The sequence below is a fragment of the Lissotriton helveticus genome, chromosome 6 (genome assembly GCF_964261635.1).
Source record: "Lissotriton helveticus chromosome 6, aLisHel1.1, whole genome shotgun sequence".
Lineage (NCBI taxonomy): Eukaryota > Metazoa > Chordata > Amphibia > Caudata > Salamandridae > Lissotriton > Lissotriton helveticus.
Genome location: NC_136067.1, coordinates 1,898,502,698 through 1,898,527,009, shown reverse-complemented (window position 1 = coordinate 1,898,527,009; position 24,312 = coordinate 1,898,502,698). Strand labels below are relative to the sequence as shown.

Below are 24,312 nucleotides of genomic sequence, written 5' to 3'. Positions count from 1 at the left end.
ACGGTGTCTCTGTGGAGTCCAGCTAAATTAAAAGTGGCACAAGTTGGCCATATCTACATTTTATGCAAACTGAAACAGCCCTATCTTTCTGGGAGAGAATCAAGGGGAGCATAAGTATGCCGGATACTATATACTTCCTGTCACCCAAATTCCAGGTAACCTTCATCCCTGTTCACTGTTGTTGCCAAAGTCTGCTTGGTTGTTACAACCTCTGGTGATTTGGGACTGGGAAAATCACAAGCTGCAGATCCCTATCCTTCTCTTCCTTTGATTGCACATGGACCCAAAAATGCCCATGATCACCTACCGCTCACTGACGATATAAAAACTGTAAACAACCTTTACAACGTGGTCAAAACCCCGCAGTGCCATCACAGCGCAGATTTTACAACGCAAGTCGTTACCACGACTTGCACTGGAGGGCGCTCTAGACTAAGGAATAGTAGATTTACCATTCCAACACCTTCCCTACTGTACGTAGGCCGGAGTTGGAATAGTAAACCATACTATTCCTAAGTCCAGCACCCTACAGCGCAAGTCGTGGTAACGACTTGCGTTGTAAAAGCTGCGTTGTGATGGCGTGGTAACATCCTACATCCTATAAAAACAGTGACAAGGGAGGCCAGGAGCAAGGGATCAGAAGTAAAGCAATAAACTAAAATAGCAACTCAGCCTGTGCATACCTAGGCTGGCTGGCCACATACCTATTCATGTATTTACCATGGCTGTCAAGACTTTATTTCTGATTGAAAGAGAAGTGCTATCATAATATATGACAAATAGCATAGTGGTAATCTTAATCCTAATACACATGGTTTTAGTAGGAGTTTATACTCAATTTACAATGGAGTTTCTCTCCCATAGTCCTATGATCTCAAACGGACACTATTTGATACATTGCAAGGCTTATCCAGGCCATAGTAGAGGTTTAAGCACATTTGAATATGCCACATGCTCTTCATAGTGGGATATAAAGGAACGCAACCTATGAAAACCCATTGGGTAGGGATGATTGGGGAAGGGTGTTAGTTGCATCTCAGTGATAACTTCATTAATGTTGGTAATGCCGGGTATATCAATCGATCAATCAAACAAACAGCATTTGTAAAGCGTAACACTATCCCCCATGGGGGTATCAAGGCGCTGAGTTGCTCCTGCCAGAGCTGTCAAAGACAGTACCAACACAACGAGTAACCCTCACACTTCTACAAGTGTGGCAATTCAGGCGATTCCAGGTAATTCAAAGCAATAAGAATGGTATTTTTAACAGATATTGAACTATTAAACACTGTGTTTTGTGCTTATCTCAAAATTAGGCAAACAATGCCACCAAGTGGTGGAGTGTCATAAGTGCAGATGTTGAGAATTAAGTGCCTGTGCCGAGCACTGGAAACTACTTGGTCAAATTAAGTAGTGTCCTGGTGTCTCTACTATTTGAGGCGAACCTTCGTATTCTGTTCCTGTACTGTATCCTGGTCATCTGGGGACTTGTCATGGCCCCTCTGCTACCATCCCCTAGTAAGACATTCCACTGTTACTCACCAGGCTAATATTACCTTGTCTTATATGTTTGCAGTGCTTCCCAGCCAGTCCATTGTAGGCAGAAGGTCCTTGCCACACCCATTCCACCAACCCATGTTCTTGAGGTCCGTGGGCTGAGATGCTAAAGGAGTGTTTATTTTCTCTCTACTTCCATTCCCCTTTCTCACCCCATCCAATCCCTTCATATTCTGACATTCATTACAGATACTTATTTGACTGAAAGAGGAAGGAGTGGGATTAGCAACAGAGGGACATATTAGCAAGGCGGCGATTTGAAATTATCACTGCTTTTGTGGCCGTTTTTGGTTGCAAAGTGGCGATAATTTCATCGACTTATCAGCAAAGACACGCTATTGCGTGTTTTGCTGATTTTGCGCCCTTTTCAACAACGCCCAGCTTTGCATCTCTAATGGGATGCAAAGAGGGCATTCCGTGCCAAAATAACTGGAGAAATGTCGCTAACTGACATTTCTCAAGCCGCACGCTAACAAGCAGAACGTTAAGAAAAGTAGTGCTAACCACAGTTAACGCTACTTTCCTAACGCCTGCTTGTGACCTGATTTAGCCATGTAATCCAATGGGAGGTGGATTACATGGCTAAGATCACCCTGCCCTATCAGCAAGGTTTCGCTGGTCACAGTGCAATTATCGCTGGATTTCCAGGTGATAATCACACTGTTTTCCAGCTAACACATGGATTCCTATCGCTTGGAGATAAGCGTTGCTGATGGCACGCTATCTCCGCGATAGGAACCAGCGTTAGCCTGCGATGATTATCCTCGTGCTGAAAGCGCTGAGCGATAATTATCGCAGGAGATTGCTAATATGCCCCAGAGTTCCTAGCCTGAATTCCAATGAAATCCTGACACTCTTTTCCTCCAAAACTCTAGCAGTTACGACACTTACACATAGACGTTTTGTATCCCATTACAGGCTAAACACTTTCACATTTGGATTCCTTCAGCACATTTTGTTCAGATAGAGAGTGAAGGAAAAAGCAATATCTGCCTTTCTCCCACACCCCTGCTTGAAATACCTATTTTAACTGTTCAGAGTTTCTGAAGTCCTTGTTTCTGGAAATAATCCAGAATCATTATCAGCAACAAAGGCAAATCGATATGTCTCCGTTAGCCGTAAAAATCGGTGCATCCGTGGACACTCCTCTCAATGGAGTCCATCAAACGCTATTATTAAACTACATAAATGGCATCTTTTGATCGGGATGGTTGGCTCATTTACGACTAAGTCCCTCATGGCCCCTGAGGTCTGCAGGTAAGGCGATCATGTCTGGTCCTCTCCATTGTGGTACTTCCCGGGTGTATAGGAGTACCCCATCGATCATGATGCCATACAGCCGTGGGTATTTTTTGGGGAGTTTTATATAGCGCAAACTCAACTCTAAAGTATCAGATTGTCTTACATGAGCACCAGTTGCATTACAGATGTTTCATTTTTGTTTGGCACGGGGATATTCAGCAATTTGCCCAGAATCACAGGATTTTGCACATCCCTGCCGAGACTCTACCCGGTTCCCCAGCTTCGAGGTGGACTGCTCTGGCTGTTAGGCCACATTCTCTCCTTCTCCTCTGGTTCTTAAGCTGTGGTCCGAAGACCACGGGGGGCCTGCGAGGTCTACTCATAGGGTCTGAGACTGTGTTACAAAATCAAACAATGTTAAAATTAATACGTTAAAATGAATCAATTATGTACAAGTAAAGAGGCAAATTGAAAAAGAGGGGCACAATTCTATATTTGATGGTGAATTAAACTAAGTAGTTCAATATTTGAGTTTTTGTGTAGTGTTTACTTGTTTTTGTATTATTGTATATTGGTTTGAGGTTCAAATCATAGAGATTGCTAGGGCTGGGGTCCCCAGCTTACACTACGGAGGTTGTCACTGGATTCCAGTAATGATTCATCGGGGGTCCACAGAAGTCAAAGGGTTGAGAACCACTGTCATGCAGCATCTCCTTCTGATTGTCTGTAAAGGTTTTCTAGCCCCAGAAATGACCGCCCTGTCTTCCTTTTTAGCAGAATCTGTAAAAGTGCATCTGATACAGAGTGAAACAGCTGGTGGCGCTCATCTGAACTCCCTCAAAGAAGGAAAGCGCTTGTAATATGCATAGATTTAAGCTTCTGGGTTTGTTGATAATAAAGTGGTGCGTATTGACATTTCAATCTGCTAGTATTTCATTGCTCAATTACTAGTTTAATATGCAGGTGGATCAAACGCTTCTATTTCTGAATTGCTTCAAATCACCAAGTGCAGGCTGTACTGGTAAAATAAGATTGTGTGAGGATTAAAGCAGGGCTCGGTGTGCATGTCCAATATAATTCTCTAAACTGTTTTATGACTAAGGCGCCCAAAATGAGCCCTTGCCAGTGCTTGATGTTACTGCCCACATGCAGGTGCGCATGCGGACATGGTCAGCGACTAGCTGCCGCCTCCCCCCCAATCCGGCACCCAATACCCAGGAACGTGGACACGAGACGTCTTTACTTTTTGGAAGGCGGGCGCTAGTCGCCCGGCCGTATTTATTAAAGTATGAAATTAAAAAAGGTTTTTAATTGCATAATCAACAATTTATACAAAAATTCAGCAGGACATTTAGGTTTAGCAATAAGTTTGAGAGCCTGACTTTAACAAAACTCTAATACAGGTTGTTTTCCTAACTTATACTAAACATCCTCATCTAGAATTTTTGTACATTTCTGGCCATATGGCAGGGTCACTACCGGTGTCAGGTCCTACAAGCTGCGCCTCCCCTCTGGATGTGCGCATGCGCAGTGTTACCCCGGGAATTGCCCGGTCTACGCCCTGAACTCCATTTACCCACTAAAGGAGGGCCCTTACTCTGCGCCGGTGGCGTCGTGAGTCCACGCGCGCGGGGTGGCTACCAGCCTAAGGAAAGCGTGAACTACTCCTACCCGCGCTCCTTTGCTTTGTAGCATCCATTACCTTGCCCCTGGAGTTGTGGGAGTGGCCCGCAGGCCCCTCCCCCTGGGCGGGAACCTCCATAGGATGATGCCCGCCCCCTCAGACCTCAAATATGTGCTCACCGATAATGACCTTACCGCATGCCCCATACCTAATAAATACGACGACCTATGGGAAAAAATTCTAAAGGACAGCTACACTGGCTAATAAAACAGTATCAATGTATAGCTACAAAGGGAAAAAAGGCCTAAAGACACATAGCATTAAATACAGTTCACTTCAAACAGTATCAACGTATAGCTACAAAGGGAAAAAAGGCCTAAAGATACATAGCATTAAACACCGTTCACTTCAAACAGTATCAACGTATAGCTACAAAGGGAAAAAAGGCCTAAAGACACATAGCATTAAATACAGTTCACTTCACACATGACTTGATAAAAGGGGGAAAAATTCCTAGAGAAAAGCATCAACAAAATATACCAACAGTTCATCTCTATTACCCTGTGAGACCCGTGGACCGTACATCCAGAACTTACCATTCAACCAGACATAAGAACTGCTACCAAACATTTTGTTCCAAGGGATGGTGGGTGGGGTAACAAAGAAGCCCCGAGCGCGGGGCACACCGTTTCGGCGAGGGAGCGTCCAGGGACAAGGGGGTCTCCTGGGCGCTCCCTATCTCTTTATTCCCGAGGGGCCAGGTGGCCCCTCCTCTAGCCCGCCCCCCTTGACCCGGACCCACTTCCCAGGATCCGGGTCAAGGTGGCCGCCAGCCAACCGGCGGTGGGCCGCGCCCCCCAGGGCACGCCCCCACCGCCGAATGGCAACAAAGGAGATAGTGGGGGCGACGGTCGCCGCGCCGCCATGCGTGCGGGGGGGCCGAGGGCCCCCCATTTTCACATGGTCAGCGACTAGCTGCCGCCTCCCCCCCAATCCGGCACCCAATACCCAGGAACGTGGACACGAGACGTCTTTACTTTTTGGAAGGCGGGCGCTAGTCGCCCGGCCGTATTTATTAAAGTATGAAATTAAAAAAGGTTTTTAATTGCATAATCAACAATTTATACAAAAATTCAGCAGGACATTTAGGTTTAGCAATAAGTTTGAGAGCCTGACTTTAACAAAACTCTAATACAGGTTGTTTTCCTAACTTATACTAAACATCCTCATCTAGAATTTTTGTACATTTCTGGCCATATGGCAGGGTCACTACCGGTGTCAGGTCCTACAAGCTGCGCCTCCCCTCTGGATGTGCGCATGCGCAGTGTTACCCCGGGAATTGCCCGGTCTACGCCCTGAACTCCATTTACCCACTAAAGGAGGGCCCTTACTCTGCGCCGGTGGCGTCGTGAGTCCACGCGCGCGAGGTGGCTACCAGCCTAAGGAAAGCGTGAACTATTCCTACCCGCGCTCCTTTGCTTTGTAGCATCCATTACCTTGCCCCTGGAGTTGTGGGAGTGGCCCGCAGGCCCCTCCCCCTGGGCGGGAACCTCCATAGGATGATGCCCGCCCCCTCAGACCTCAAATATGTGCTCACCGATAATGACCTTACCGCCACAGGCCAGCATTGTTAACCGACGATCTGGCCTCCCCCTGCCTAGACCTACCCTAGAAAGTTCTCACTCTAGCAAACCTTCCAACCAGGCCCAGACCCCAGGCCCCTTCCTTCCTCCGTCAAATGGACTCCCCTTACCAGGTAGGACAAATACACCCATGTTGGATCATCTGGAACCGGGGCTTGAAATAATTTGTCCCACTGTGTGTTGATCCTCTTTATCGAGTGATTCAACGCCCTGACCGGGTCCTTGCCACCCTGGGATCAGTTGAGACCCACCCACTGTGCCACCCGGGCTAGTCCTGAAGACCCACCCACAGTGGAGATGAACCCCTCAATGAGTATTCGCCTCCCCAGTTTGGCCCATTCAGTCCCCCCTAGGTGAGGTATCACCACTGACAGGGGGTCGGGTTGCTGAGCTAAAAGTCCCTGAAAGTAGTTCCTGAACTGACCATGGCACAGACCCTCAAACCCACTCTTCCCTGTCCTGCGTCCGGCACGTTGTTTGTGCTGGCACATTTTTAGCTCCTCAACTTCTGACGAGGAGTTCCTCCCCTGCGTGGCAGGTTTGAGAAACTGCAAGAACCAGAAAAAGACCAAGAAAACCTGGGTAACCATTTTTAGCTCCTCAACTTCTGGTGAGGAGTTCCTCCCCTGCGTGGCAGGTTTGAGAAACTGCAAGAACCAGAAAACGACCGAGAAAACCTGGGTAACCATTCCCACTTCCACCTTAGGGAATGGGTAACACTAACACCTGCCAGCAATACTTGGGCCCTTGGTGTCTTCTTTCTCGACGTATGCTTTCCTTTTGACGTCCACCCACTGATGATGTTGCGGTGTGGAGTACTCCTCAGATATCCGACATGGACCCAGCCGTGACTGACGTAAGCATCCCTTGGGCTGTCCACCTGTTGCAGCTGTTGTGATATGGAGCACTCCAAGTATCAACCATGGACCCGGTCATACATAAATTGGAAAGATAGACACACACCATTAGTCTTTCCGGCAATAACTGCTGTACACGTGTCAGACTTATATTAAGATCCGTACACCTCAACACGCCGACAGCAAATGTTAAGCATAGCCTCAGTTTGTCTGTTTCCTACCCACGTCTTTATGCATAGGATCTATGTGTTAAAACAAGACGGCTTACTTAGCAGTGCAGTATCACAGTTGTTGGCTAAAGAACTAGCACAGCCCAAACTCCGCCAGGCCCTAAGCTGACCCCAAGGACCTTTTAAGTACGCCACTTTGGCTTCTGGGAAATATCATCCCAGCCACCCGGACATGATCACATGCATCCCCAGAACTATGTGATGCCGCAACTAGGCTCTTGGGCACCTTTTAGGTGTGACATCAGGGTGTGTATCTTTATCAGGACCCCCATTAATCGTTCTAGAGGCTCTAGGCCCTGTCTCTATGCCATTCGTGGTTCCCCCACCATATTATTAATATATGGCTTTGGTGTACCCCTAGAGCTCAACGTATATGGTGGTAAATTACTGTGTGCTATAGAGGTCTTCACACCGAATCATTTGCCTCCAATCTTATCCTAGGCTCAACGTATATTGGCCGATTTACCTGTGTGTAAAATAAGTTTACTGACTGAACCAAAGGGGGTGTGTTTAGTACAAATACATATATTTGTTGTTATACACCTGCCCTTTTCCATTTACTCATTCATGACATTAAAGAGTGGTAAAACAAGTAGCTCTATATTCCTTCAAGACTTAGCCTGAAGGCTGCACGCAATACAGCTAACCCTAGGATAGTTTACTAATAATGTTGGTGTAAACCTATCATCCATGAAGGGGGCGTTTGGACAGGTGCAATGTTAAGACTGGCGTATATCCCCCCTATATTAGTGAACAGCACCCCATATGGTGATTAGCTCCACAATGAATTAAGTCCATTGTTTGGCTTTCTGCTTTGGCTTGCAAAGGAAGGTGGGACCTGGGAAACTGTCCCTCAGTCCCGCTAAGCCCTACCCTTAGATGTCGTTAACCCCCAGGTTGACCCCAATGGAAGGTGGTATACCCTATTCGTGAATGGTTCCATGATTGTTCCAACTATCACCTAGCAGACCACTGATAGTCGTTCTATAATGACAAATTTGACTTATGGCGATGGCTGTTCCTCGCGTAAGAGAACTAAGCAGCAACCATGGCTTCGATAAAGTATAGCAAGTGCTTATGGGACATGAATAAGCAGCCCAGGCATGTCACCAACCATCCCATCCTCTAGGTGAAGTTTAATGTCCCCATGTAGCGTGGGCTCTGATTTAGACAATGAGTTTTTCAGAACTGAACTCATCAACCGAATGCCAACAGAGCATATTTTGGGTAACTCACCACCCCTGGTGGGGACCCGTCCCATCAGGGAGCTGCGTCTGCCTTGTGAATTCTACCCAAGTACAACCCGAGCATTCTAAACGCCCAAGCTCCCCATTGCTGGGTCCCCCCCGGCACGTGGATGCGATCCAGTTGATGGGCATTGGTGACTTTGTGTACCTCGGGTCACATTGAATACAGCGGATACCACCAGTGCCAATTTAAGATGGCGTAGGTGCCACCGTTTTTTGGGCTGACTGTATTCTTAACTGCTTGAGGAGCTGGGGATGTGTTACCTTACCACACTTGCGTTACACCGGTTACTGATGAAAGAAATGTTCAAGGTACAAGTCTAATTTCGGCTAGAAAGGCAGCAGCATGCCCCCCAATAACCTTAATGTAACAATATACCCCGATAATATACACAAAGTAATATAACAATAACATTAAAATTTTTTAGGGCACAACATCGCGACATAGTCAGATCTGCCTCCAGCCCAACAGCTATAGCCCAGCGCAGTATTTTTGCAATAATGAAGTACAAACACTGCAAAACCAACTTTATCAGAACACATCGCCTTCCTCTTAAGATGTCACACAATTTGGTAACGACCAACCCTGAAGTATTTATTTAACACCCACCTGAATGTCTCAATTTACTACGAAGGACATAACAATGTTCCGTGATCCGGGACATTCTGTTTTGTCAAGCACAGGGAGATTACGCGCTTTGTCCAGACTCACGGGATGTTGAGCGTCATCACAGAGTCTCGAACCCAGTTCCCCAGAATTGAGAGCAACCACCCTAGCCGTTACAGCCACTTTGCCTGTGGTTGATCTATATCCTGCCCAAACTTCACAAACACCCTAATGGTAGTCCAGGCAGCCCCGTCATCTCTGCATGTGGTTTCCAGCAGAACCCTCCCACAATATCTAGACACCCTTTTCAAACCGTTTATTGTACTACTGGGGCAGCTTGTGATGTAGGACTCCCTTCTCTAATGTCACCCAAGACGAGACCATATCTGGGAATAAAGATGTGGTGAACTCAAGGACACTGCCACCGCAGGCCCCTCTAGAATATCTGTTGACATGGCATCACAAGTGATACCGCTATATAAATTATGTCACATGCTTTGGTAAGTTGAATGAGCTTTAGAACTGGCTTAACAATCAGACTGAGTGTTTACCATGATGCATGATACGGAGAAAGCCAATTTCTTGGACCTAGCCATGTTAGTTATAGAAGGCGAATAAGCGTGTAACTTGTACACAAAACCAATAAAAGCTCAACACATTATTACACGTCCCCGAAGGGCACCCAAGAACACTGGAAGGAACTCTACCCTTTGAGCAAGTCCCCCGTATCCGAAAGTATTGTACCATTGAAGAGGACTACCTCACAAATGCCAATTCGCTCTCTAATAAGCTTAGCAATGGAGGATAGCGCACGGAATTAGTTCAAACTTCTTTAAAAGGACATGTTTTCCCTACGAGACCCTTTCAGTATTCCGAGGCAAGTACTAATTAATCCAATTATTAGTGTACTGAAATAAAACTGGAAAATTATTATTCAAAGAATGTGTACCCACTTCTAGTCGGGGGTCCAGACTAGACTACATTTCCAATTGAAATGCGAACCAATTCCTTCTATTTTGTAAAATGCCCTTATGAGAAGTTGTACCTAGGGCAAACCACTCAGGCAGTAAAGTCACGGATTTTACAACACCGGTACCGCATCAAGTGCGGTACACGAGCAGCACCGTGAATCCCTCTCAGGACCCGAACCGAGTCAGGTATCGGAGCGCTTTACATAGGAGATTAAGTGGCAGGGCGACACCGTGGCCTGCCATGAAATGACGGAAGAGGCAGAAGCACGTTTATGAATATAATTCGCGTTCTCAATTGGAACGCCCAAATCTATTCACGATTATTTCTTTATCTAAACAATATAGTACCATGAGACTTCATTGACCCTGCATAAGTAATTTAAGAGCTCTAGCAACCGCCGCAGGGCGACACCGTGGCCTGCCATGAAATGACGGAAGAGGCAGCAACATGTTTATGAATATAATTCGCGTTCTCAATTGGAACGCCCAAATCTATTCACGATTATTTCTTTATCTCAACAATATAGTACCATGAGACTTCATTGACCCTGCATAAGTAATTTGAGAATTTGGCGCGAAAGCTATTGTGTCTCATTTAAACTCATGGCGCGATGTTCTCGTGGACAGCGCGCGACAAACCTGCCTCTGCTACCCCTGCGGGCTTCATTGCTTCATTGGACCGAACATTAATCAGCAATGACAGAAGCCCTCTGACCCTCAAAACGAAAGACTCATCTACAAAGGTCCTAAATGTTTCATATTCTCATCTATCCATTGCCCTCCAAAACAATGTTGGCATTGAACCCCAAACGCAATGAATCAAACACTAAAACACAGCATATGCGTCCCAAGGCCAGAACACCTCCCTATGTCACTCGCGTGGTTCCCTCATATTATTGACTTATAATGTGTCTAAAAAACACCATTGCCAGAACCCGGGATCGAACCAGGGACCCTCAGATCTTGCGTCCAAAGCTCTACCAACTGAGCCATTTCGGCACCGGCCAGCCCACGTGGAGGGAGTTTCCCACATGCGGCCCTCCGCGGCATAGGACACTTAAATACAGTAAATGCAAACAGCAAAAACAAAAACCCCAATGTCCTAGGGACATGCCAGTCAATGTGCGAGCTCCGCCACCCATGGTCCTTCCGACCACCCAGCCGTGTGCACAGCCCACGAACACGCAACATCCAAAAACTGGGCACTTCCTTTCAACTTAATCACCTCTTATTCCGCTGAAAGCAGCCATGCACTGCCCGTCCAGCCGTCCTCCGGTGTTTCTTCCTGGGCCCTGTCCCTGGTCCGAGTTGCCAGTCCTGCCGCTTCCCCTGTTTCCAATCGCCGTGCGCATCTTCCGTCCAGACCCCCTGCGCGAACGAGGTGCTATCCCTCCTCGGCTCCCCCGATCGCCCTCAGGGAGAACCGTCCAGCCGTCCTGGCCACCAACCCTGCAGGGAAACAAAAAGGAGACCATCACTCCGCCCCGAGCGCGGGGCCGTGGCAGTCGCGTGAAGGCTCTGCCCATCCCACGGGTCTCCAGAGCGGCTGGCTCCACGCGGCTAGCTCCTCCAGGAAACAGCTTGCCACACCTGGAAAATAAAGGGGGAAAAATTATTAAAACAAAGAAGCCCCGAGCGCGGGGCACACCGTTTCGGCGAGGGAGCGTCCAGGGACAAGGGGGTCTCCTGGGCGCTCCCTATCTCTTTATTCCCGAGGGGCCAGGTGGCCCCTCCTCTAGCCCGCCCCCCTTGACCCGGACCCACTTCCCAGGATCCGGGTCAAGGTGGCCGCCAGCCAACCGGCGGTGGGCCGCGCCCCCCAGGGCACGCCCCCACCGCCGAATGGCAACAAAGGAGATAGTGGGGGCGACGGTCGCCGCGCCGCCATGCGTGCGGGGGGGCCGAGGGCCCCCCCTTTTCATTCAAGCCCTCCAGATGGCGTGCATAAACTGTGTGTGTGTGTGTTTGGGTTGGGCAGGGGGGCTAGTTTAGGGGATGCACGCAAAGATGCAGACATGTGTCCTTCTAGGACGGGATTTTGAAATAAGGCAGTCTGCTGGCAATAATGCTCCTCTCTCGAAGCAGTTTGTTTTACAATGCAATTCTTCATTTATTTTTTGCTTTCATATTTTCACACACACGCATATGGATTTGTGCACAATCATTTATTTGACATGCTTCTACAATCCGTTGAGGCGTGTGTCACAATGAGCTCATTCATGTCCTGAGGTTTCAGTTATTATTGTCTAAAGGGCGTGTGTTTTTAGCTTGTTTACACCCTGTTTCTTTCTGGGTTCTCTACGCATGGGCAGAAAGTCTCTGAGTATTTTGCCGTGCCGTTATTCACCTTCCTAAGTAAATGTTAATCCACCTGTGCGTGGTATGGCCTTGTTATGCAGGGCATACAGGGGGCACACGGAAGCCATGTTGGCTTGTGAAGCCATCCTCAGCTGCTCTCATACCCTTGCTGTACCCCCTTGTATGAAGGGTGCGACCACAGAGCTCGTCGCTGGAAGGACAGGAACCTACAAATGTGAAGTGCCACCGGTCCCTCTGACCACTTGGGTGATGACAGCCAATTAATGACGTGCCCAGCAGCTGTTCATTGAGGGTGGGTGAGCGCAGAAGCTGTCATCACTGATTATCTGAGCCACGTCATACAGATCTCTGTGTGGACAGGGGATGTAAGTGCCATGCAGGACTGTCCCACACTTCTTGTGCGCACTTCACACCTCAGGTTTAGTGCATGTCAGTCGTGAAACAGGCCCTTAATTTAAAATATATATAGTTTAAACTCACCTCAATATATGTCAACATGGAGGGGCAGCTCAGGTTATGGGCGGGGACACATACATGTTGCTGCCCACTGAATCAACTTTTTCAAAGTTATAACTTGATTATGGGTTATCTGGTTGCATGCACAGGATGAATGACAGGGCTTTATGACTTCAGAAGGGAAATATGGCTCCTTCTGTAACACAGAATGTGCCTGCAGACTCATCCACGCGTGGGCAGGCTGCTGTGAATGAAGAGGTGCCCTACGCAGGGACCTCGGTACTATTGGTGCAGCAGGTGCAGCGGCACCATGGCCCAGACCCTAAGGGCTTGTTTAACCCTAGCAATGCTGTATTTTACTCCCCCAACAACAGCCCAGGGGACATTTTCCTAGCTTGCACCAGGGCCCATGGCATTCTTGCTGCTACCGGCTGCAATGCACCATGTACCGGGCCCGGGATCCTGCCAAAAGAAAGTGTGCGTTGCATGGAGAGGGTCACCCCGCCATGGGGAGATGCATGCTAAGGGATTCAGGAGGCTCTAAAATAAGGGGTTCTCTTACAGTCATTTAAAGTCCGCTATCTGGCTGAGGCACTAGGGGGCATATTACCAAGGCAGGCAAAATGAAATTATCGCCACTTTTGCAGCCATTTTCGGCCGCAAAGTGGCGATAATTTCATCGCCCTATTAGCAAGATGTCGTTAACATCAGTTAGCGACAGCTTTTAGGTGATAGCGAGCGGTTTGGGGCCCGTCTTGCATGTCAGCGATATTTATCGCTAATGACATGCAAAGTGGGCGTACCCAACCTGTTAGTGACAGCTGTCATTCGCTAACATCGCTATCGCCTATTATCAACGCAGGAGTAGTGATTAAAAAAGTCACACTAAGCGCGAATATCGATGAAAACTAACGCCTGCTCAGACCACTTCTTAACTTGTATATCCAATGGGAGTTGGATATTCAGGTTAGGACCCTATTGGCGTTAATGCCTGAATATCGCTGGATTCCCAGCGATATTCACGCATTTCGCTGCTATCGCCGGATATTTTATCGCATTGGAGATAAACGTTGCTAATAGCACGTTATATCTGCGATAAAATCCGGCGATGCACGGCGATAAAAAATGTCACAAAGCTTATTTAGCGATAAATATTGCTAGTTGTTGAGAATTGCGATTCTCATATTAACATGTCTAGAGAATCTGGATTTCATTAAAGATACGGAGGCTGACATTATGCATTTATCCTTTAATTCAGACCCAAGGAGCTGTATACATCACAATAGATAAAGTTCTAAAACAGAATAAAGGCAACACATAAAGCCCATGAGACAGCAATAATCTGCCTCTTTTAAATGAACAGTCCAAGAAAAACGAAGAACTTGAAACATTTTGAGTCCAGGTTAAATTCCAAATGTAGAACGAATGAAGAAAGTGAAGGATGCCATCGACGAGGAAATGGATGATGAAAAGAAATCCATCGATGATAATGAAGAGAACCAGCATTCAAGGATTTTCTGAAAAGAGAATAAAATTAAGTCGCGAAAATAAATTGCAAAAACCAAAAAATTCCGGAACAAAACAGTAATAGAATGCAATACAATTAAATTTTATCAACAACAATGTAATACAGTAATCCAATGCACTGCAAAGAAATGTTATGAACAATAATGTTAATCAAACACCACCACCAAAGTGTGAGAGGGAGGGATAATGTCAGCCTCCGTGTCTTTAATGAAATCCAGATTCTCTAGACATGTTAATATGAGAATCACAATTTCATCACAAGACAAGAGGCTACATTATGCATGTTAGTAGCTTTCCAAACCAACATTAGACATGTGTTCAATACGTTTAAAATAATGACGTGCAAAAGTACTGGCATTAGACCAATCAGCAGCTTTAAGGATGTCATTCAATTTACCTCCAGACCAGATTAACTGGCCATAGGGCCTCTTAGAGAATGAGCTGGAAATGTATCTAAGTCAACGCCAGCAAGACTCATAGCAGTTTTGATCCATCTAGCAATAGAAGGGGAAGAAATGTCTTTGTGGGGTTTAACAAAAGAAATAAGTAATTGATTGACGCCTTGAGGACGAAGATGAGCCATCCTACGGTCATATTCTTTCATGCACTCCACAACACAGAGTTTGGGGCAAAGGTCGAAACGAGGATAAAAGATAGAGTCAGACATAGTTTTAGTTCTCTTACGAATATCAAATTTAACGCCAAAGACATTGTAAGAACGTCTTGAAATTTCCAGACCTTTGATGTCAGAAGCTCTTTTGCAAGAGACTAGACACAACAGAGTGGGTAATTTAATAGGAAGATTTTTTCTGTTAAGAAGCGAATTAGGAGGCTAATTATTCAAGAGATCGAGAACTAATTTGACGTCCCAAAGGGTCTCATACCTGGCTTTAGGAGGTCTTCTTAAGCAGATACTTTTCATGACCCTAGAGATAATAACAATTTTACCAATAGTCTTCCCATTGATGAGAACCTACAGGTTGAAACATACCTTTATGGAGTCAGCGCAAGCTTCTAAAAGCCCCTCTTCCCCCTGGGACCTTTCTGCCACCATTACACCATACTCGGGTTCTGGCGCAGGAGACGGGTACATATATTTTTTGCTCCGGCTCTTAGTGAAGGACACGCAAGGTGGTTGGTATCTCCCAAACTGAGGGCAAGGCAAATGAGGACAAAAAAAAACAAAAAAAACAAAAAAACAAAAGAAAAACATCCTTTTGTCATTTTACAGCTTATCCTTTACTTCCCTTTGGTTGGCTTTGTTTTCAGTCTCTTTTACTTCCCTGTAATGTGATGGCTTTACTTGTCTCAGCTTTTCCATGATTTTTCTGTCCATACCCTGGCGTATAGTCCCTTAATCATCTCATTGAGTGCCCAACTTTTATCCTTCGACTGCTCACTTTTAGTGAACTGTTTTTTAAAAGTACTCCATGAGAGTACATGTGTTTCCCAGTTGTCTCCTTCGCATGCTTCTAACCAAATGCAGCCCTCCTACTCCCTGTTGCTCTCACCTTTGCGATGCTCTATCTCATTTACTTCTCCCCCACTCTGCCTCGCTTGTGATTGTTCTACTGCTGCCCCCATGTTCTTTCTTCACCACTGATAAGACACAGGCAGTTTGCTGAGTTGTTTTAGGAAGACTGCCCTGCAGAGGGGTTCCCCAAGGGCCTCCCACTCCACAGTGGAACTTAGAAGATCCAGTATGCACCCCAGTAATACTGCTCAAAACCAGCAGAATCTGGTATTTCCACGTCCTTCACCAGCAGTACAATAGCAAAATGTGTGGCATGTAGGCTCACCTCATTTGCATGGTGTATAAAACCACGCAAATATGGTCCTCTGTTGTGAGTGGAAACTCAGTGGAGCATGCTGCAGAATGGGTTTTCCAGGATAGGCCATTCCATGAGCTACCATTAGCTGTACAGTAGCTCCCACCATACCTTGATGACGACCCAGGACCATTGGCACTGAATCAGTAAAACCTCAGAATTTTCCAAACTGTAAAGTAAAAAATAATTCAACGCATGTATCCTACCCAGACAATGCAATGCCCAACTGAGAATGTTTGGTAGAAGGAAGTGCGGCTGAACAATCTCAAGTAAGATTGCCCTGTGTCGTCCTGTCATCATTTCCAGTCGACCCAGTATAAGGTCCATGGTCCAGGCCAATGAGAGACATTCTATGTGACTATCGGGATGCTCTCAGCAGAGTTCCAGACTTGTATTTAACTCATAGATCACCCAAAACAGAACTTTTTTCAATATGGTTAAACAAACCTTTTGCAGTCCTTTTGACTGCCCCCCCTACTCTACCTAAGTGTAATGTGTGTTTTTAAATAGTGCATTGAGTCATGAGGGATGCGGCAACCAGTTTAGGGTGTTGGGTATGTTTGGGGTGTCTATGTTGCCCCAGGATGCTAGTAACAGATGTGTGCCATCTCCCTATCCCTGTCGGTTTTGTGGCACTGCTCCTCCCCACTCTCTCCATAGTAACCACTGTAAGGCAAGTGTTTGTTTCAGGTTTTGTACGCACATCCTCTGCAATAAAGCAGGAAGTGTTTTGTGTTGAAAATCTATGCATCAAGACATTTTCAGAAGCTCACTTGTGGCCTGAACAAAATACCACGGCTAAGGTCATGGCTAATGAAACACATATTCACCAAGAAGATTGATGAGCTTCGTTGTCCATCTCCTGCATCCTGGGCCATATTTATCAAAAAGTGATGGTCTGCATGACAGGGAAAGGGCAGAAATGTGCCGTATTTATCACAAGCTGCAAACAGCTGATGTTAAGAGGACTGAAATGCTATTGAGGGCAGCTCTACAAAACAACTGACTGAACAGGCAGACACACCTTACAATGTATTGCACCACTGCTGAGAAGTGCAGGTTCTCATCCTCTCAAAATAAAAAGTTCAGGTATTCAGTACCTGCCAGTGCCGGCCGATTTGAAGCAATGCTCACGTGTATTTAATTGGATTTAACATTCTTCCATCTGCCACCCTTCAAAAGCAATGCCTGGCTAGGCCACCGGACTACACCCTGAAGGTCTGAGCCCAAAAATAATGGCATGTTTGCTTCCAAGGACAAGAAGTGGCATTTGACGTAATGACTCCCCAGTACTGATTAGTCCCTGGCATAGGGATTGTGCAATTAATTATCACTTATTTTTTATCACCGACATCGATTGTTATTGCATTTTTTTCATATGCGATGTTCTACCTTAAGCCAATGCAGTTCTCTCAGGGCATTTCCCATGTCGGACATTCTGGAAAGACCACAGAGCAATCTGGCTGCAGAATGTTGCACCACCTGAAGCTTGCGCAGTACCTCTCTGTTAGACCCCAAGAAGAGAATGTTACCTAATCCAGGTGAGATGTTACTAGATCCTGGACGACTGTCCTTTGGGTGTCAACAGGGAGCATCCAAATTAATTTTTTTTGCCATTTTAAGATTGAGAAACAGGTGGCTGCAGTCTGTACTGCCTGTTGTTTCATTGACAATTTATTGTCAATAATAAAGCCTAGATTGCGGGCCTGCGAGGAAGGCATAGGTAAAGTTCCCATTTCAGCTGGCCAATGTTGAGGGCCCCAAAGTTCAGACTCTTTCCCAAAAATAAGCACTTCCGTCTTTTCCCCATTAAGTTTGAGCATATTGAGTTGCATCCATGCTGCGATCTTGCGCAAGCCTAATTGCAGAGTCGAAGGGTCCTGTTTCCCATCCGCCGATAAAGAAAAGATGATTTGTGTATCATCGGCGTAGGAAAACAATACGAGCCCTGCCGCTTCCGCAATCATTGCTAATGGTTGCACATAATTGTTGAAAAATAACGGGCTCAAAATTGAGCCCTGTGGCACACCATACAGGGATGAGTAGGACTTTGAAGAGGCCCTGGTGGAGAACACCTGGAAAGTTAGCTCCGATAAAAAGGAGGACACACAGCCAAGCGCAGACCCAGAGATGCCCAGTGCTTGTAAAGATTTCAGTAATACGGTATGGGAAACCGTATCAAAGGCGGCACTTAGATCTAATAAAATAAGGGCGACTGTATCTCTAGCGTCCAAGCGCTGACGTAGCATCTCAGTGAAGCCTAGCAATGTGGTCTCTCTAGAGAACCCTGCTCTAAATCCTGATTGCGAGTTATGCAGAAATTGTGAGGATTCCACGAACGTAGATAACTGGCCATTAACGTGTTTCTGCAAGGCCTTCGAAAAAGTCGGGAGCAGGGAGATGGGTCTAAAATTAGATGGCATGGCCGGATCTGCATTTGGCTTTTTTAACAGTGGTAAAACCATTGCATGTTTCCAGACTGTTGGCATCTGTGCTTCTCTAAGAGAAGCGTTTAATAGCTCCATCACTATTCTAAGAGCATGTTGTTCCATCTGAAGAAGCACTGTGGGTGGAAGCAGATCACACGGAGAACCCGATTTAATGCTAGTTAACATTTTTAACAAGGAGCCAGTGTCCAAGAGAACTCACTGCTCCAATTTTAGCCGAGAGACTTCTGCCACGGTATGTATCTGGGCAGTGTTCGGCAGGGCCGGGATTGACACATTAATTCCCCCTAATGTCTGGTGGATTTGTTCAACTTTGTTTATAAAAAACTTGGCATGGGAATCACTTTGTGGTTCATCGAAAACAGGCGGACTAGGCTCGGTCACTGAACCTGCCAGCTTTTTGACCATGGAAAACAGAGTCCACGAGCAATTTTTTGCCCCCAAAATTGACGAGGAAACATAGTCAGTTCGAGCCTTTTTACATTAAGCATGGTATTTTTTCAGTGTGGCTTTGTAGATCTGTTTGGCCTCGGGAGCATAGTTCCTTCTCAAACTTCTTTCCACCGCTTTACACTTGCTTTTTTCAGCTTTTAGCTGCTCCGTAAACCATGGGGCAGGGGGGTGATGGTTATTAAATATTTTTGCCGTGGATGGCAGACACGCATTGGCCGCAGAAGCAATCCAATTATAAATACTATTCAAAGAAGCTAGAGAAATGGAATCCTGAGCAGGGGCATTATTTAACAGTATCTGTTTGAATTTGGCTATGTCCAATTTTCCCCAATTTCTAGACCGACCTGATAATTCGGGAAGCAGAGGGGGCAGGTTAAGTAAGCTACTATATTGGAACTTAACCGCAAAATGGTATGACCAACTCAGTGGCAATGCTGGTAGACAGTTAATGCCAGGCAGGTTAGAAAAAATAGGGTCCAGCAAGTGACCAGCTCTATGAGTGGGGCCATCATTGCAAAGGGGTAGATTCAGTGCAGAAAGGTCAGCAATGAGCGCCCTACTTGCTGGACAATCAATGTTTTCCAAATGGAGATTTAAATCTCCTAAAACTGTAAAATTGGCTAGTTTAAGTAGCCAAGGAGCCAGCAGGTCTGACAACTGGGGCACCCAGGAACCAGCTGGTCCTGGGGGACGATAAATCAAGGCCCCCGATAGAGTGAGTTGGGGTGAGAGCATAAGTTTAAACAGGGCAGCTTCACACTCCTGTAGAGGAAAATCCTCAAATTTGCATGAATAGCTCTTTTTATAAATGATCGCAATCCCACCACCCTTCCTGGGAGTTCTGTCTCTCCTTATTATTGTGTAATTATCGGGGAAGGCACATGCCACATCCGGTTTTGAACTATCATTCAACTACGTTTCCGTCATGAAGATCGCATCAGGTCCTTCGCTATGTAACAGATTAAAAACATCCTCCCTGTGTTTTGGAAGGGAGCGGCAATTAATGCTCCAAAAATTGTAGGTTTTGTTTTGCGTGCAGTACTTGTTGTTTAAGCTAAGGTTATGAAAACCAAAACTGCAGCCACTACACAGAGAGTTGACCTCTAGCGGACATAGTGGATTACTATCAGCACCCTTCCTACCCTGCAAGCTCGGCAAGTAATATGACGATTACTGTAGGGTTGGTTTGGGGGTCAGGATTTTTGGGCATAAATCCTGGACCCTGGTCCCGGACGGTCGTAGACGGTCTTGCCTTTGTCGCGGCTTCGTCGCGACATTGGCGCGACCTCTGCGCAAAACTGATGCGCATCAAGACCATGCTCTTAAATAGCAGCAGGGCCGGTGATCGTGCAAGGACTGGAACGCTGACCTCCGTCAGCGCGCGGCAAATTCAAGATGGCCACCCGGGACCAAACGAGTCCCACAAGAGACCTAAGTGCCGTTATGCAGCCCCCAAGTAAGATGCTGCTCAATAGTGGCAGAAGTAAGCTCCCCAAGGTAAAAATCAGTGTAAAAAAACACTACATTTGGTTTGTGCAAAAAAGCAATTTAAAAGGTGTATGCAACAAATTGTCATTTGGTTTGTGCAAAAAAGCTATTTAAAAGGTGTATGGAACAAATTGTAATGACAGCGTTTCACAGTCCCCCCCAGAAGCTCAAATTCCCAGTTACAGATTCAGATATTAGCAGCAAAGCTTCCGTTAAGAAGCCATATTATTTATTATTATTTTGTTTTTATACAAATTTCCTCAATGCCATGAGGATTAACGAGGGAAGAATACATCCAGTTTGTATACAGTACTTACATATGCAGTGTGTATATGTACTTACGTATGCAAGGCCCAAATATGCACTTCACCTATTTCTGCACATGCATGAAAAGATGCCAATCACCATGGTGACCTGTGCACATTCTGGCAAATTGTACCAACAAACAGACCCTAAATGAATATTCAAATAGGTTTCATTGAAGAACAGAAATAGTGAGAGAATATCCTTGATATTTTAGGCATTGCTGATCATGATACAGTGGGGGGAGCACAGCAGAGGGTTTTCTCAATGGGCCAAAGACACCATGACTGACATAAGCAGTGCTTAATTTGTAAAAATAAGTGCTATGGCCAAATGTTTGATGAAGTCTTGATTCCACTTGATGCCTCTTTAGTCCACCACCAGATACTCCCTGCCCTCTATCACCCCTGCTTTGCCTCATGTCAATGTTTTTCCGACCCTCTCTTCCTCCTTTCCCATTCTTCATGTTTTGTTCTCTCTTGCTCTGGATAAGTCCTTTGAGGAAAAAGTTTACATGGTCCCACCAAAAAAGTGTATGTGGGTGACAACTGCTACCATCAACTCAAATTAAGCACTAATTATAAGGTTATTAGTTTTGAAGGCCTGATGTCGTTTCTAGGATTTGTTAGAACATTTCCTAATTCTCTCATTATATACCACAGCTAATGTCTGACACAGTGTTAATTATACACTTGTGAAAGGCACTCTATGTGAACCCCCTTGTGATCAAATTGTAGAACATTTCATATTATCTCATATGAAACAAATAAATAATGTAATTTTGGGTGCTCATTATGATGTCCGGCGGAATCACTTCTGCCCGACACTGATTCGCTCATGGAATCAACTCAAGTCCGGTCGTCGGTCCTGACTGCCCCATTAGGATGCAACTGAACACTGTTCGCTAACATTCTGATATTTCACTATGGAAGCACGCATTACAGCCATAAACTGGCCATAATGCATGCTCCCATAGTGAAATGGGAGGTGCAGTTCACCCCTGCACTCCGTGGCAGGCCCCTTACAAAGTGCAGGTTCAACATGGAGGCCTCCAACCGGAGGCCGTGCACCAAGGTGAGCCCTGCTAGGGGCCCCCCTAACAGGCTTTCCAACATGGTTTGCAGGTCAGACAGACCGGTATTGAAACCATGTCGGAAACCGTGCATTGTGATCTCAAGGGCAGAAAGAGCCACCCTTGAGATTACAGGTCACATTCTGACTGGCGGACGGGCTCTTTGTGCCTGTCGTAATCCAGCCGCAATGACCGGTGGGATTGCTTTTGGACCTCCTCCATCAAAATGGGGCGGTTGGAAAGGAATCCAACTGGCCCATTACGATGTGGCCCTAAGGGCTCTGTCTGAGGTCGGAGCCTTTATTGGCTGCATCGTAATCAGCCTCTATGTCTTCAAACAAATGTTAAAGTAATTGTAACCTCTAATCAACAATCGGCCATTCCTATAATAAAAGAGGCAGGCCAAAACTGTAGAGGACCATCTATTCACAATTGCAATGACAGCAAACTAAGATTAAGTTACTGAAAATGTCAATTACTCTCAGTGAATTTGTTAGATTATAATCAGTTACCTAAAGGTGTGCATTTTTCTGTCAATGTGAGAATATTGATGCTACTTAATATAGAAGTCATTATATTGTGAGTATTAAAATATTGAAGTTTTGAATATCGATGGTAAGTATACTGCTTTTTTTAACAATAACGTGAACGTTTGAAATATCTATTACTTTTATATTGTGGTTTTTAATGTTAGCTTTATGTCTTTGTGTTAATGTGTCACTTCTTTATTATTGGATTTTAAAATATTTTTTTCATATTTGTGTTTTATTGGGGTGCTTTTTTATATTTGTTTGTTCAATATTTAAATGCTGATTCATTTAATGTAAACCTTTTTATTGTTATGTTTTTCAATTATTTTCCATTTTATATGGGTTTTGGATGGTAAGTGTTATAAAACAATGTGTTACACTTTTTTCATTTATTTTAATATTTTATTTTAATATTTTGATTAAATTAAACAATATTAAATTTTTACGTTTAGTGTTATTACATGTTTGAGATGTTGAGTCTTATAAGGTACTTTGGTCAGGAGTGTTTTAAATAATGTTTGTAATATGTATTTTAATTAATTAAGTGTTTAATTAATATATTGTCTATTTCAAATATATTTTTGTTTTAAGTATATGTGTATTTTATTGCTTAATGTCTTTATTATTGATTTAGACAAATATATTTATGTGTTTTATTTGAAAAATATGTTGGTATTTTTTTAACATTTTGTTTTATTTTCAAATTAAAAATGATCAATTTAAAAAAATGTAACATCAAATGTTGTGAAATAAAGGAATGCATTATTCTAAATGTATGTCCCAAATATCTTGACATTTATTAAATATTTTATATTTAAATTACTTTTATAGCTTTAATTCTTAATTTTATTGTAAATAATATTACTAAAATCGTGTTTTTGGTCCAGATTTAAAGTTCAAAACATTTCAAACATCAAATGTATATCACATATTTGGTAAAAATAAATTAATGTACAGCCTCCCAGAAAATTGGCAAAAGGAAACCTGCATGTTCTTTTTTCCAATTTTTTTAAATTGCGTTTTGTTTTCTAAAGAGCAAAATACAGCATGTGATCTTATATACTGAGAGGTAAACATACAATGGAATACAAACAGTCAGAATTATACCAGCAGGTTGATTGTGTGACTCTGAATGAATGTATATTCTGGTTATCTTACATAGCATGGTACATGTAGAAGAGGAGAAAAAAAGAAGTGGGAGGGGAGAATAAAGAAAGAAGAAAAAGAAAGTCTGGGGATCTAGGTGGTGACAATCGGGGTTGAAGAAAGCTTGTTCAAGAAGTCTCTCGAAATACCTTGGGGTGGTGTAATCTACTGCAGATATAGGTGAAGTTTTGACCATAAGAGACAAGAAGACTTTTTGTTAAATAGTTGGTTGTGTATAAGGTTATCAGCACTCCTGATAAAACATACCCACTCCCAGCATGTGCTGTATGATTTGTTTACAAGGAGCGTCTTGATACCCATTGCAAGCAAAATGTCACTGATGAACAGTCCCAAGGTGACAGGAAAATTAGTAAATTCGGGTCTGATGTTGCATATCTACCCAAGGAGATTATGTTGTGTCAAGGTGAAATTTGTATGTTGAATATACTTGCAAGTGTTGCTTGAATGAATTGCCAGAAGGGAGTAATTTGTTTGCAGCAGAATAACAGATGTTTTAAATTATCTAAAGGGTGTATACAATTCCAACAAGCAGCCGATGAAAGGAAACCATGATTAAACAGTTGTTTTTGGGACCAGAAAGTCATCTATGTTGAGCATAATTTACACTGTAACATGAGCGGAGAAACTTTATGCATTAGCGTAGATTTCTATACATCGTGTCATTGCGCTGATGGTGTGTGGTTTATATTATGTTTAATGAATGACGTATAATAAACCTACAGCGGCCCAACGTTTCTAGAAAA

The 24,312-nt window shown here is 44.6% G+C and overlaps 1 protein-coding gene and 1 non-coding gene across 2 annotated transcripts in view; one reads left to right on the top strand and one right to left on the bottom strand.

Annotated features, from left to right (window-relative positions):
* The window catches only part of ALK (ALK receptor tyrosine kinase), a 2,452,973-nt gene that overhangs the window by 240,710 nt on the left and 2,187,951 nt on the right, over nt 1-24,312 (top strand). The gene's annotated exons all lie outside the window — the stretch shown is intronic.
* TRNAL-CAA (transfer RNA leucine (anticodon CAA)) lies at nt 10,905-10,977 on the bottom strand. Its single transcript has one exon. It is a non-coding gene; the product is annotated as a tRNA-Leu (tRNA).